The following is a 12,109-nucleotide window of genomic DNA, read 5'->3' on the forward strand; positions in this document are numbered from 1 at the left end:
GTGTGTATGGGAACACTATATGACTTTTAATATCAGCGCCAATTTTCTAAAAGTACTTTCTAAACAAGAGTTCATGCAATGAGAAAACAAATGGGTTCATCCACCTCACTACAAATAACTCAATTTCAGTCCTTTTTATGGCTGAGTAACATTCCATTGGATATATGTGCCACATCTTCTTTAGCCATTCATTTGTTGATGGACACTCAGGCTGCTTCCATGTCCTGGAAGGTACAAGTCTGTCATACAGAGTGAAGTAAGTCAGAAAGAGAAAAAAAAAAAATACTGTATGCTAACACATATATATGGAATCTTAAAAAAAAAAAAAATGGTCATGAAGAACCTAGGGGCAAGACGAGAATAAAGACACAGACCTACTAGAGAATGGACTTGAGGACACGGGGAGGGGGAAGGGTAAGCTGTGACAAAGCGAGAGAGTGGCATGTACATATATACACTACCAAGCGTAAAATAGGTAGCTAGTGGGAAGCAGCCGCATAGCACAAGGAGATCAGCTCGGTGCATTGTGACCACCTAGAGGGGTGGGAGAGGGAAGGTGGGAGGGTGGGAGATGCAAGAGGGAAGAGATATAGGGATATATGTATATGTATAACTGATTCACGTTGTTATAAAGCAGAAACTAACACACCATTGTAAAGCAATTATACTCCAATAGATGTTTTAAAATAAATAATTAATTGATTAAAAAAACAGGTCTGAGTTAAATCTGAGTTTACTATGTGCTGTATAGCAAGGGATACTACACACCATGGGGATCCATGGGTGCAAGGTTTTTGCCAGTTTGGGTATTTGAAAGCAATCGCAAGACTCCATAGAGCATACTTACGTAAAGCCTTTATCTAAAGGCCATGGATACAGTGGAGCATGAGAAAAAGAATGTAGGCAAATATTTGGTAGGCTAGAGATTTCCAGGGGCGATCACCCAGGGTTCGTTTTCACACGTGGTCTGTGTTCTGCCTCTGAATTGAACTACCAAGATCTATGCAAGGAAGCATAGCTCTGGGAAAGCTCGAGACGGAAGTTCCCTCCTGGGTTCTTATTCCCACAGTCACATCGTCAAGTCAGGCTGTCTAACTGGTTGTGCCAGTTGGAAACCATCCATTAACAAAGTGGCCTAAGGGTCACATAGGAGTTTCACACTTTGAACAGTACCTTATAAATTCTATCGCCCTTCTTTAGCCAAGAGTCAAAGTCGGACCACCATGAATTACCAGGGATAAGGCTGCAGCTGTTCTGGTTCAGTTCAGCTGTAAGTCAACTTTATCTCACACTGCAGAGTGTATCAGTAGGAAGGGATTAGGAAGGGTCTGTTACAAGATTTGGCCTTGTGCTGGGAAGTTTGGGGGAGAGTTTGATAAAGTGGGGCTTGCTCTGGATTGGATGATGCCAGAAACCAGCATTTTGGTTCACAGGGCAACTTGGTTCATGGGATTTTTGAGTACTGTATAGGAATAGTGCCAACTTGCAGCTATTTTATGATAACTCTATGATTATCTCCAGGGACGCCAGAAAACATGGGCAGGATAGGGATGGATGAACTAATGATTTACAAGGTGAGGTTTAATGTGTCAAAAATACATGCATGTGCCCTATATCTGTTTGACTACATTTTTTGGTGAAAATGTATGGGTTGATGTTCTGTACCAGGTAAACCTGGTTACATAGACAGGTTTTGGCTGTGTGACCAGTGGGGAAATAAAAATCTCTCAACAAACTTGCGCCTTGATTTCCCAGAGGCTGAGATATTACACACACATCTTGGCGGTTCATGTTTTAGAGACAAAGCTTGTCCTGTGTGGTGGAAAGAGGACCCTGGAAGATGTGCCTGTAGGTCTAGGACCTTCCTGATATTTGCCTGTGTTTTCTTTCTCCTGTGGTATCAGATCTTTTGCCTTTATTAAAACTTCCATTTAAGTATACTTTTTGGAGTTTTAAAATTCTTTTTACATGCACACCCCTGTGTAGTCACTGAAGGTTTCTTAATAGCTTTAATACAAGGGACAAGAATAACATACCGAGACTTAAGCCATAAGTGGAAAAGAAGCAGCAGTCACTGATGTGAGCTAAGAGAGGGAAATATTTGGTCATTTTTGCAGTTACACAGTGTTCTGATTTCTGTCTGTGCTTAGAGATGATTAATGAGTGACCTTGTTTTTGTCTCACTCTATCGTGGTCCCAGAGTGACCTTGTGTAATGTTTATATTCTGTGAAATTATGTTCAGCAGAGAACACCAGCTAAGAGCTCTCAGGATCATATTTTTGTGTCTTAATTCCCTGCTTTTGGTTAAAGGCAGATTAACACAAGTTATAGGATATTAATCTGTGAAATCCAGATCTTAACCATTGCTAAAATTCTGTGAATCAGGAGATTTTCCTGAGAATTTTGTTTGTAGTTAGAATTAGTCCTTCATGATGCTGTTACAAGTTGTTGAATCATGTGATGTATCATGGATGTGCAATCACACCTAAGACTTTGGATAAGATGCAAAGAGTCAAGGGCAACACAGACAACTACCGGCAACAAAATTGTTTTAGTACTTGAAATAGACCACAAAGCCCAGAACCGAGATCATTAAACCCAGACCGATAAAACATGTCTGATTATCCTTCTAGGTTCATTTCAGAGAGCCAGGTGGCTTTTTCTTTTAGCCTAGCCATGGACTGTTTACTTGATTGTTTGTATTTTTTTATGAAGTACAGAAAGAAGTGTTTGCTATAATACAAACACCTCCTTGAGAATTCCTTAAGGTAAAAATCATGAGCTATGCTAACTTTGGCTAAAGGATTTAAAATGATTTGTTGCACCAACAAGGAGCTACTGTATAGCACAGGGAACGATACTCAGTATCTTGTAATAATCTATAAGGGAAAATAATCTAAAAAAGAGTAGATATATATGGATAACCATCACTTTGCTATATGCCTGAAACTAACACAACATTGTAAATCAACTATATTTCAATATGTATATTTTTAATTTTAAAAGATGAATTGTTGGGTTTTAAGAGTAAAAATCATGTCCACACAAACAGTGGTACCAGGGATGGGCACAGCGCTAACTGGTAGTATAAGGATCCTTCACTTTAATAGGAGGGAATCCATCATTGGTCCCTTAAGGTGGCCAGATTTTCTGAGTAGTTAAATACTTCCTGCACAGTTGATAAGGATACAATGACTTTGGGAATTCCATGGCAGTCCAGTATTTACGACTCAGAACTTTCACTACTATGGCCCGGGGTTCAATCCCTGGTCAGGGAACTAAGATCCCTCAAGCTGCACAGTGAAAAGAAAAAAAAAAAAGGCCAAAAGGAAAAAAAAAAGGATACATAGAAATATTTTGTTGGTGGGGGGCAGATGGTTTAAAGGTTGAATTTTTATAAGATTAACAGTTGGGATTAACAACGTAAGGGTAATTTCAGTACCACATGAGACCTGTAAAGAAAATCTACCTTCTAAAATATTTTAGCAGTGTTTTTTCAATTTGGTCTTTGACTAACCTTTATAGACATTTTGTTTCTAATGCCCATACCCAAGAGATTTTATTACTGTAGGTATAGATTGCTGTGTACCTGTTTATATCCTGTATTTATAAACATGCTTATACATAAAAAGCATAAGGTATTTTCAACCTATAAGAACTAATTTTTGCCCCCTTGGGGGTGATGTCACCCCTGTTGAGAATGCATTTTTCTTTGGGTTTTTTGCCTTTTTCTTCTTAATTTTATTGAAGTATAGTTGATTTACAACGTTGTGTTAATTTCTGCTGTACAGCAAAGTGATTCGGTTATATGTATATATATTCTTTTTCATATTCTTTTCCATTGTGGTTTACCACAGGTTATTGAATATAGTTCCCTGTGCTATATTAGGACCTTGTTGTTTATCTATTATATATAATAGTTTGCATCTGCTGGTGCCAAACTCCCAATTCTTCCCTCCCCCCAGCCCTCTCCCTTGGCAACCACAAGTCTGTTTTCTATGTCTGTGAGTCTGGTCCATAGATATGTTCGTTTGTGTTGTATTTTAGTTTCCACGTATATGTGATATCATATGGTATTTGTCTTTCTCTGTCTGACTTACTTCACTTAGTATGATAATCTCTAGGTCCATCCATGTTGCTGCAAATGGCATTATTTCATTCTTTTTTATGGCTGAGTAATATTCCATTATATATATATACCACATCTTTTTTATTTGAGAATGCACGTTTTAAAGGAACAGCTATCAGATGGTTTACAGCAGGAACAGATAGGAGATAACAGACCTGCCAATCAGATAATTACAAGTGGTAGCTATTGCCTGAATATAACGCACAGTATCATTTTATTTTTCCTTGAGTGACAAAAGACCACAGGGTGTCAACAGTAAGAAGACAAAGAAAAGCTCCCTTAGGGAACTTGTTGAGAAATCATTCATTTGGTCAATATGAGGTGCTAAAATACAATAGTAGGCAAGATTAGAGAAGAGAAAATAAAGAAATAAGATAATGGGGAACCAGGAAATTAATTTTGTTCTATCATCTTGGGCAGAAGTTTTCTACTCCCTGCAACTATCTGCTTTTACAGGACACTGAAGAATTCTCAATTAAAAGTCTCCAAAAGGAATAGACACTCAGCAATCAGAAGAAGATAATATCCACTGATCAAGCGAAGATGGTGTGTGTCTTCTTAATTGGAAAACACGAATCCAAGGATCAACACCTTGGAGTTTTACTGCTATGTTAGTTGTTACAGTGCCTGTCAAGGTCCTTTCCTTCAAAGGCTAGGGGTGGATTTTTTATGGTGTTTCTTTGAGAAGACTAAGTTTCTGTGTTTGAGTTATGAAGGGATGTGCTTGAGTGATTATTTTTACAAAGCTGTCTGCACCTGTTTAATAAGACTGGTTGTATCTAGTTATATCTGTTTGAATAGAGAAGTACCCTAATGCATGGGGTACTTAATCCATCAGAGAGCGTCCATATCATCAAGGCTTACAGCCAATGCCTTAGACCATGGAAGATCCAAAGTCTCTGAGAGCTTTGCCAATTTTCAGTTTTTGAATTCCATTCATTCTCTGTACTTTTCACTGAAGATTGAAGATAGGAACAATGAAGTTTTTAAGTAAAAAGTAAACCCTTACAAAGTTATTTCATGACATTCTCAGTGAAAGGTAGCTCTCAAAACAAGCAATGACCAAGCATACTGGAACGTGATTACTATTTGCTTAAATGTTGACCTTTATCTCTTTTTACCTGGAAGGCCCAGATGAAGAGCGTTGACTCAGTCATATGGACTGATTTAAATTTGGGGAGAGGTTCATATTCCATGATTGAGTTTGAATCTGTAATTGTATGACCTGCTTGATAATTTCAAGTTTTTGTTTTTAGCTGTAAACTATTGTAAAACAAAATTAAATCAGGATTATACAAGGGAATTTACAAAAGTACAGATAATTTTCTAACAGAGATTAATCCACTGAGGGATTTTTTTTTTTTTTTTTTTTGCAGTACGCGGGCTTCGCACTGCTGTGGCCTCTCCCGTTGCGGAGCAAGGCTCCGGACACGCAGGCTCAGCAGCCATGGCTCACGGGCCCAGCCCCTCAGTGGCATGTGAGGTCTTCCCGGACCGGGGCATGAACCTGTGTCCCCTACATTGGCAGGTGGACTCCCAACCACTGTGCCACCAGGGAAGCCCCTACCTCTTTAGTAATACCTGAGATAAGCGTGGAGAATTGTGAGTATCAAGGACAACTGGAGATTTGTTCCAAGTTGGCTTCATAGTAGAAATGATGGAGCCCAGATCTGTCTCCTCTTTATTTATCCAGTTCCCAGGTGTCTGATTATAATTGATAACACCTGGCAATGATCAGACTCCCCACCCTTGGCTTCCTGATTGGTGGAATGAACACACTGGACTAGATGGGAAAAGTTCTGCTTATCTTATCTTCAATGAATTAGAAGTTCCCACTTGCACTCACACTTTCCCCCACCACCTCCTCATTTCACTCACTTCTGATTCCAAGTCTCATAACGATGCATGGGATTGATTGAACCTACATCACTTAGCTGCTTCTTGATGTCAAGATAATCTGGGAATGGAGTTTTCGAAATTCTCCGAAATGAAACACATATGTGGGAAAATTACCTAAGTATATGAAAACATTCACCAAATGGTCCGCGATAAGGATCTACACTGTTTTATGAAGCTTAACAAATGTGTTGCAAGATGATTAGTGATCTAGAAAAAGATATATTGGGGGGTGGAGGTTTAGGAATGAGTTATATTGAAGGACTTGCCCCTCTTCCTTCCAGAGATGGAATACATGACTCTGGGAGCCAACATGTAGATTTGGCAGTGGCTATTGCAAAGTACTTATTTTCCATTTTCAGGAATATGGGCCTTTCTGGTTTAGATGTTTTAGAACCCAGGCGTGAAATATATTTTTATTATTCACTTACAAATTCCACTGAATTGGAAGCTGTTATCTGGCCATTTGGAGATTCCCTTGTTTATGCCTCTGGTATAACACATACATACTCTCAAAAACAATAGACTTACTGATAAACAATGAGGGCAGGAGTATGCACGGAACCATGATGATCTCATGGAGCCCCTCCATGTACCACTGTGCAGTAGTTATATTAAACCTGAGGCTGGTGCAACTCCCCGTTCAAGTAGAACCATCAATGAATCAGATTCCTAAGGTTATGAACTGAAGACCACACAACTGGTGAAGATTCTTATGACCTGTGGGCTTCACTGTGAGCAAAAGGGACATCAAGAAAAGTTCCTTAACAACGTTTCAATAAGTTCCTTCACTGTTCACATTAGCTGGAAGAACTTCACTGATACAGTCCACTTCGACATACGGTTGGCCTCAATAATTTGTTACAAGTCGGACCAGTAATTTTCTTAACTTGCATTGGTTTGAGTCATATAGATTTATAGATTTACAGATTTAAAGACAAAGATATTTTATGTAAGTAAAAGGGATTTGTTATAACCATAGTGTACTAGATGTAGAGATTTAGCTTGGGTCTTCTGGGATAATTGCTCTGAGCTTCTCAAGTTCCTACTCCCCAGATAAGAATGATCCAATAAAAATGGATCTCAAGAAAATATGGAGAATATTTATTGTATAACATTTTTGTAATATTCAATAATCCTTCATCCAATTAATTTTGTTTAGGTTAGAAGTCCTGATAGATAGTTCTTCTGTGTAGAAGAAGCACGTGGAGTGAATTATCTCTTAGAATGCCAGTATTAAATAAAAGCAAGTAAGTCTTCATGGTATATACTGTTCATAAAATATCTTTGCTTTGCTCAATTATACCTTTTATTTTGATGTACTTTGCTGACACACCAGCATTCTTCACTATTGAAATATTGAAGCTAAAAGTTCACACATTCATCTCCATATAAAAATAACTTATCATGGATCCTCCAGGATAAATTAATCCTAAAATAGTTGTTAAGTTAATTTCTTATGATAACCTGTGTATGTTTATTTGCCTAAACTTAATATATCATTCTGGCAAAATTTATATTGAACTATTCATCTGTACATAATCTAACCAGATTATTTTCCTCTTGAGGTTACTTCTGGAACATGCTAGTACAGCTGTAGTGTAGACTGACAGTCTTGCAAGCACATTAAAAATAAATAGACCCATCAAAATGAAACTTTGGCTTAAAAATCTCATGTTACTCATTTAACTATTTAGGATAGGACTGATCACTTCTAGATGTAATTCATCCATGAGTTTATATTGGTTGACATGGGCAGGAGAAGAGGTAGAATTGAACATACAATGAAAATGTTAGTGAGTTTTGTTAACATGTAATTCAATTTGATTAGAACATTTATTAAGACAACACTGTGCTTAGAGCATGGTACTTTGGTTATATAATGGGAATTGCTACAATAACACAAGAAGATTATGTAACTGCAATAACAAAAAACACAATGGCTCATGCTAATACAGACTGGGATCACGTTGCAATCATCTTTGTGCTTCAAGCATTCTGGCCAGTTCTTGGAACATATCTGATGATCTATAATATATTTTTATTTAATATAATCTGAATAAAAAAGGGGAGGTACAGATTCTTATGGTCAAAGCATAGTATAAAGTCCTCTGAGATATATAACTATTAGTGTTCTTAAGCCCTAATAGGCTCAAAAAAAAAAACCCTATTTTTTTCCAACAAGAGAAAATATTGGCTTAAAATAATTTTATATTTTAATTTTTTAAATTTTATTAAAAGAACCTGGCTCAGCTGGACCAATATTTGATATGAATATTAACTATATGCCAGTGAGGCACACATTTTACAAATGTATATCGTCAGCTCCCATCCTTCTCCTGTACTCCAGACCAGTTTATCCAATTGCCTACTTGACATCTGTACATTATATCTGGAAAAAAATAAAAAGCATTTGTATTTTATACACAACGTGTGTAAAGTTGTGTATAACACTCCATCTCAGAAATTGTTCTAACTAGTCATTCAATAGCACTAGCAAAAATAAAGGATTCGGGGCTTCCCTGGTGGCGCAGTGGTTGAGAGTCCGCCTGCCGATGCAGGGGACGCGGGTTTGTGCCCCGGTCTGGGAAGATCCCACATGCCGCGGAGCGGCTGGGCCCGTGAGCCATGGCCGCTGAGCCTGCGCGTCCGGAGCCTGTGCTCCGCAACGGGAGAGGCCCCAGCAGTGAGAGGCCCGCGTACCGCAGCAAAAAAAATAAAATAAAATAAAATAAAGGATTCGTTCTTCATTCCTCAATTTCTTTCATTCTTCACAGCAACTCCAGGCTACTTCACTTTCATAACATATTCTAAATATCTCCTCTTCGTTCAGTCTTCCCAGCTACCATCCTAGTACAAAGCTACCATTACCTGGATGTGTATTTCCCTTACAGCCTTCTTAGCGGTCTCCCTGCTTCTCTTTTTGGCTCCCTAAACCTATTCTCATCAAAGAAGGTAAAGTAATTATTTAAAAAATAAATAAAATTCACAACTATTAATTAAATAAATGATGCTTGGTCAGTTCTGCCATAATATAATTTATTCGTTGAAAAATGTTTATTGAGCAACTACCATATGTTATATGGTCCTAGGTACAGAAAATACAGTCAAAAGAAAATATAGATTTTTCAGTGTCTTCTCTCATGAAGGTTATATTTAAGTAGAGAAGACAAATACTGCATCATCAATTTCAAATACAATGCAATATGAAGGAGAAATCATAGGTGGTGCCATGGGTGATAAAAAATATAGTGGTGGGCTTCCCTGGTGGCGCAGTGGTTGAGAGTCCGCCTGCCGATGCAGGGGACACGGGTTCGTGCCCCGGTCCTGGAAGATCCCACATGCTGCAGAGTGGCTGGGCCCCGTGAGCCATGGCCGCTGAGCCTGCGTATCCGGAGCCTGTGCTCCGCAACGGGAGAGGCCACAACAGTGAGAGGTCCGTGTACCGCAAAAAAAAAAAAAAAAAAAATCTGGTAAGAAAATGAAAACCTAACAAGATAAAACAATAGATGAAGCAAAGAGAAGTCTCTGGTACTTCACAATGTCTATATAATTATGTTCATTAGATAAGTACTCTGATAGGTACTTACCTGATGGGTACATTAAGATTTTTATTAATGTCTTTAAGATAGCTTTAAAGAATTTTAAGCTATATATGTGCTTTTTATAAATGTTTCGTTTTTTTAAAATAAAACCTCTCATCTTTGTTTTATAAATTGATAGGTTATTAAATAAGTGTGTACATATTTCATACACATTGTGTATATGTTAATGTGTATATATTTGTGCATGTTTGTATATATGTATTTGTTTATTTACAATAAATAAATAAATGTATATATATATACACACCCACATATATACACATTTATTTATTGTTTGAACTATATTTTTAAGTCCCAGATAGAAAACAATTTACTTTGAACAAACTCATTCTTCTATATCAAACCTGGAAGGAAACCATGAACTGCCTCACATACTGAATTGTCTGCATTCTGCTTGCTATGACTTCTTATCAGATTTTATTTCTTTACTCTTCCATTAAATGCTGTGCTTTTGCATCAGAGTCTACGATTTTCTTTTTTTTCAATGCATCATTCATAATTTTCATCCTAGAAAACTCAAGGCTTTGTTTGGTAGCAACTCTAATAATTTGCTTTACTATTGTCAATTCTGAATTCAAGTTTTTAGACAGAATACGGAATCCTCCAACATCTAGAGAAAGAGAAAGGCAGGTTTTCCAGGGGGCATGTGAGCTCAATGAAATAAAAAGAAACACACAAAATACAAAATAGACTCTTGCCGATGAAATAGCAAAGAGTAGGGGGGAGGGGAGAGTATACTTAGAAAGTCACAAATTAACTGCTGGATTTATTGATCGAGAGGGTAATCCAAGGACATTTTATTTATCTAAAAATTATTTTATGGTTCTGAGCTTACCACTTATTCCTGAAGAGCAGCGCTCAATGTCTGTCTTTTGCTTAACCTAACACTACGTTGTTACAACAATGAGTTAATATTGAGAAAATGGAAGCGGGAAGAAACTGGAGGAAACAGGGATGGAAATGAAATGATTTCTCTACCAATTTCAGTACAGGCTTCTGACTCTGCTGAGACTCTGCTACAGACGGGGAAAAGCTAGAGATAAATTCTCCAGTTGTGGAGTTCAAAAAATTGGAAACAGAGTGTCCTAGTGTCTATAGGTATTCAACAAATTAAGAATAGAGTGTCTTAATAGAAGATGGTTAGACTTACTTATTCTTGTAGTCTCTCTACCCAATGTACACTGCCAATAGTGCCTAAACTACAACTGGGCCCTTAATAAATGTTTATTAATTGATTCATCCTAGATAAACTGCTTGTGTCAGCCCATGTGTGGTACGCAAAAATTTATTTCTCTGTGTTAACAATTCCTTTATACCTAGCTTACCAAAATATCACATGTATAGATAATCAGTACTCATATATTTTTTAAAAAACACCTCAGATTCTATAAATATTCAAGGATTCCACTCAAGGAAAATGTGACTCTTCTAGTACATTTTGTGCTGAAGATTCAAGAAAACTGAAGGAAATTCACTTCGCGGTAAATAATGTCTCTTGGTGGGAAACTTCCTTTTTCTGCCTAAGTAAATAATCAATTCTCAGTCCTATTTTACTCGACATGTATCCAATAGTTAGTTTACTCATATAATAAAATTGTCCCTCAGATTATAATGAGAAAAGAAGGGCATGGCAAAGTAAACTACTTGCTGTTCTTCAAGGCACAGAGAAAGTCTGGCATATAATGTTTACACTTGCAAAATTTTTCAGTGTCACAGTGAGAACGGAAGGTGTCAGGGAACTGAGATCAAAATATCTTCTGAAGAAGAGAAAATTGTAGACAAACAATAGAGCTTGTTACTTTCCCTTTTCGTTAAAACATCTCCCCAGTTTATTTTGGACAGAAAACCGAAGTCATTTCCCTGGTCCAAATTTTAATAGAAAATGGGACAGAAGGGATACTCCAGTTTAGGAGTGTTGAATGGGAAATGCAAAGCTTTGATATGTGTGTGTGTGTGTGTGTGTGTGTGTGTGTGTGTGTGTGTGTGTGTGTGTGTTTAAGAAGATGTCCTTAGTAAACTAGAACACCATGGAATAGTTCACGGAGGATGTATAGCTCTGATTTGGATGAGGCTAGCGTTAGCAAAGCAAAACACGGTATGGCACTTGCCCTTCTTCCCTCTCCACACAGATGTACTTGGACATGGGAATAGCTCATTCCATCTATCATGTTCTTACAGTATAGTAATCACACTTTTTTTTTTTATGGTACGCGGGCCTCTCGCTGCTGCGGCCTCTCCTGTTGCGGAGCACAGGCTCCGGACGCGCAGGCCCAGCGGCCATGGCTCACGGGCCCAGCCGCTCCGCGGCATGTGGGATCTTCCCAGACCGGGGCACGAACCCGTGTTCCCTGCATCGGCAGGCGGACTCTCAACCACTGCGCCACCAGGGAAGCCCGGTAATCACACTTTTTTGCAGGATTTTGGACAGAGGAGTGACCTGGTCTGTTTACGTTTGAAACTGATCACCTGGCTGCTCTG

This window comes from Phocoena sinus, chromosome 10, assembly GCF_008692025.1.
Source record: "Phocoena sinus isolate mPhoSin1 chromosome 10, mPhoSin1.pri, whole genome shotgun sequence".
NCBI lineage: Eukaryota > Metazoa > Chordata > Mammalia > Artiodactyla > Phocoenidae > Phocoena > Phocoena sinus.